Source organism: Crocodylus siamensis, chromosome 3, assembly GCF_052110815.1.
Source record: "Crocodylus siamensis isolate JL-2025a chromosome 3, ASM5211081v1, whole genome shotgun sequence".
Taxonomy (NCBI): domain Eukaryota; kingdom Metazoa; phylum Chordata; order Crocodylia; family Crocodylidae; genus Crocodylus; species Crocodylus siamensis.
In genome coordinates this window covers 138,393,641-138,397,994 of record NC_143397.1, presented here as the reverse complement: position 1 = coordinate 138,397,994, position 4,354 = coordinate 138,393,641, and positions in this window count along the sequence as shown.

The following is a 4,354-nucleotide window of genomic DNA, read 5'->3' as shown; positions in this document are numbered from 1 at the left end:
TATCCCCCACGCCAGCCTGTCCCTCACTCCCTGATGCCTCCATTTCCATTTCCACTGACTGGCTTTCTTGCCTGCATTGTGGGCCATGCCAAGCTATGGTTTCTTTACTATTCCTTCCATCCAGGAGCACCTGCAGGTACTTCCTCAGCCTGACAGAGGGTTTTTCAACCCACAAGCTGGCACCTGGGGCAGCTAAGCTGAGTTCACTGGGAGCCTCACAACTGCACTGCAACCAGCAAGCGTCAGGCCTGTCAAAGATGTAATGTGTCTGGGCATTCTCCAGCCAGGACTTTGTGTGTGTGTGCGTTAACTGGAGGTTGTGGTGCCTCCTACCTGCCTTCTGTATTGTGCGTTTTATTCCCTCTGTTGCATGCATACACTGGCCTTTTTGATTGTTTGCTTCAGTGTTAAGGGTCATGTAAAAATTGTGCGCTGTTGTTTTCTGCTATGAATATCTGATTTTTCTCTATATTGTCTGTATAACTGTGTGTGTGCGTGCATGCAAGCAATCTATACCTACTTGCACAGTGATAGATCACACTGGCAGGGGAAAAAACACCTTTCTTTTTTCAAAGTTTCCAAAAAACAAAACAAAACAGAGCAAGTATAAATTCAAAGAAATAAATTGAATAGTAATACTAATAATAATTTAATAGAATAGCTAAGCTAAATCCTACCCATTCTTTTGTAACAAGTAAAAGGAGTAGGCAAGTTCAGCTAGTACTGAACTAGAAAGCCACAATGCATCAGTCTGAATGTTCCTGTCACAGTTGCTGACAGGGAACAAGCTGGGAAAAGACACAAAAGCCTCTGTTTGGAGGCGTGCTATGCTGTTTCTAGTCCCACCCCACAGACACTGCCATTGGAAAGGCAGCCAAGGAGAAATCCTTCTCACTGGCCACCTACACATGTCAGTCTTCCCACACTCCCTCTCCCTCTTCTAACTGTAAGGTAAACTATCTGAAGTATTTGAAGTGCATCCAAAGCACTTTGGACACTCCAACCTGCTTCGGATAGCTTGCCTGAACCCTCTCTTCGATCCAGGCATGCTGCTTCAGATGCAGAAGTGTCTGATGTGGCACTGGATCCAAAGCGCAATCTGAAGATTTGCACAGCCCTAGTTCTCATCCTGTATTTTCTTTTTCCCTTTGAGGAGTCCTCCCTCATCACCTAAACATGTCTCCCTCCAGGTCCTCCTCCCATCACTTCTACTTCCTGTCCTTTTATTTCCAGTCATCCAGCCAGCTCCCCCTCATTACTGCTGGCTGCCTGCCAGGTGAGGCCCATTAGGTGGATGGATTGTGCTGGCTGGCTAATTGATCCACCCCCTCTTCCCAAGTTGCCATCAAGGGAAAGACCCTTGAGATAGTCAAGTACTTCCCCTACTTTGGGAGCCACCTTTGTCAGAGAATGAACATTGAGAAGATCCAGTGTACAAGTGCTGTCTTTGGGAAATTACTTTGGTGTTTCTTTATTCATCACATTATCTAAAAAGACACCAAGATTCAGGCCTACAGTACAGTCATCATCCCCTCCTCTATGCATGCAGACCTGCCCTTGTCATCTCAAGATCCTGGAGCGGTATTACCAATGATGCCGTTGGAAAATCCTCTGCATCAAATGGGAGGATTGCTGCATGAATGTCAACAATCCTGTTACCAGCATTGAGTTGGTGATTCTCAAGCACCAAATTCACTAAACCAGACATTATGTGAGGATGCCTGACTCTCGACTCCCAAAACAGGTGCTCTCCTCCCAGCTTGGTAATAGCCTGGGTTACCACAGGAAATGTTACAAGGAAACACTGAAGGCATACTTCAAGAAAATGCATGCTGACTTCAAGAGCTGCCAGCTGACCCCAGTGCCGCCACTATGTCAACTAAATGGCAGCCTATTCTGAGGTAAAGAATCTTGCCCTAGAAATAGAGAAGAGAGAGCAGAGGAAGAAAAAGGAGAGGACTCCCACCCTGCCACCTACTTCCCCGTTTGGAAAGACTCGCAACATCTGTGAATGGGTCTGTGGCTCTAGGATTGGACTCTTAAATCACTTCAAGACCCATCAGTGAGCCATGGTAGAAATCATCTTTCAACTGACGGATTGCTGACAATGATGTTTCAATGAGTGTTTTAACCTTTTCACTGAAATATGCCATTTTTTAATAAAAGGCACCCCCCCACCCCCAACCAAACAACTGGATGGAACTGGCTGTTTCTCTTAATGTATTATTCTGCCCTCCAACCCCTCAAGTAGGATCAGTTCTCCTAATAGTGTGGGTTCATATTTTTCCTGGGAGAGGAGTGAATGCATACAGACTTGCAAAATATATCCTGGTCTAATTTAATTTCTATTATGCATGCTGCTTCTATTAATGCTTTGAACATGAGTGAGGAAAATAGCAAAGGCAGCAGCAGCAAAATGTGGTATTCACAGAAGTATAGCACATCTAAAGATGTATTGTAAAGCAGCACTGTCTGCCAATTTGAAGGGGGTTCTATTTACCTGAAGTCAGTGTGAAAACTAGCCGGCTGAAACTGAACTCTGGCATGACTGAAATGATGCTGATGTAAAGAGGAAAGCCCTGAAAGGTCTTGTACCGTTGAGGGGCAACTGCCCTTAGTACACTAAATTGTCTGCAGCCTTCACCTCCTTTCAAGCTCCTGAAATATTATGTATGCCCAAAAAGCCAGCATGACAAAACATGCCCTTGAGCAGAAAGAGGTTAGCCTGAAGTCAGGCAGAAAGCAGGGTAGCACCTTATAAACTGAGTCATAAGCCTTCATGAGTAAGAACTCACTTCATCAGATGGCATATCTGACGGTAGAGAAGCATGTAATTTAACTTGAGATGTTATTATCCAAGTTATTTGGTCCAGTGATGATGTGTTGATGAGGGGGCACAGCTTGCATCTGAGTCCATTGGCAAGGCCAATACTCTGGTGAGAAGAGGAGTCACGTAGCCTGTTACTTGAGAGGTTGCCTTCTGAGGTTGGGGAGCTGTCTGAAAGCCAAAAGTAGTTTGTCCCCCATTCTGTTTGCAGCTACACAGAACATCCATCCCATACTGGTTTCAGATATGGCTATTGTGACCTAGACATTTATAATCACTGGGCTTCACATACTCCTTTTTATAGAAAGGGAGCCACATATCCTGATTGCTTCACTTAGTACAAAATATAGCAGTCTGTTGGTAACCATTAACTTAGATTTCTTGTCTTCATTCCCTCTGCTTTCATGCACACACAAATCATCAGGCTAAACAAGCTGTCTCTTAGAGGCTAGAAAACAGGTCAAACATGCAAAGTATTTTTATTATGATTTTTATTTTAAAACAGTTCTGAAATGCTCTAAGATTAGAATGAGACAGACCCATGTAAACTTTGCAGAAATTATGAAGAGAATTTATGGGTGAGGGTGGAAAGTGCTTTAGGGAGACTGGGATGGAGATAAGGCAACTGTAGATATTGTGGAATTTAATTATTTTCTTGTTGTATTTCATGGTAAAATTTTAGACAGGGCTACCCATATAGCCCACGAACCATAGCTAAGCACTTTCCTAAGAGAGAATCTAGTTGATATTAAGTAGAATTTGCATTCATTTTTCTCCTGTTTCATTGACACGTTTGTTTCCCCAGAAAAATACTATTAGGACATGTCATCGGTGAATATTTATAAAAAAAAAAAAAAAAAAAAAAACCTGCTCAAGGATAATAATGTTAATAGATACAATTAACATGAACTTGTCAAAAGCAAATCATGCTCAATCCACCAGATTTCCTCCTCCTATAACATGGTAGGTTTTTTCCTGAGTGGGGGGAGAACAGTTGGTGTGGTATACCTCCTCTTTAGCAAGGCTTTTCACACCATCCCCTATAATATTCCCATTAATCACCTAAGGAAATACAATCTAGAAAAATCAATGCAAGATGCATACATAATTGATTTGGATTGTTTTGCTCAAAGACTAGTAATCAGTAGCTGAATGTCTAATTAGGAGGATGAATCAAGTGAATTTCCCAGGGGTCTGTCCTGAGTCCAGAACTGTTTAATATCTTCATAAATAATTTGGAGGATGGCAAATAATAATTTGGAGTCTGCAGTTAGCAAATTTGCAGATGATACTAAGCTCTAAAGTACCTACTTTAGAGTAACATTTCTCAACCTGTGGGTCCTGATCAAAAGTATTACAAGAATACATAAAAGGGTAGTGCGCAGACTTTAAAAATGGATTCTCCTTTAAAGGAGAAAAATGGGAAACTGTGGATCTTTCTTGCAGGCTGGCAGAATTCAAGTTTGCAAGAGGTTGCTTGGTCCCCCCCCAACACCCACCCTCACCCCCTGCCCCACACTGGGGTGG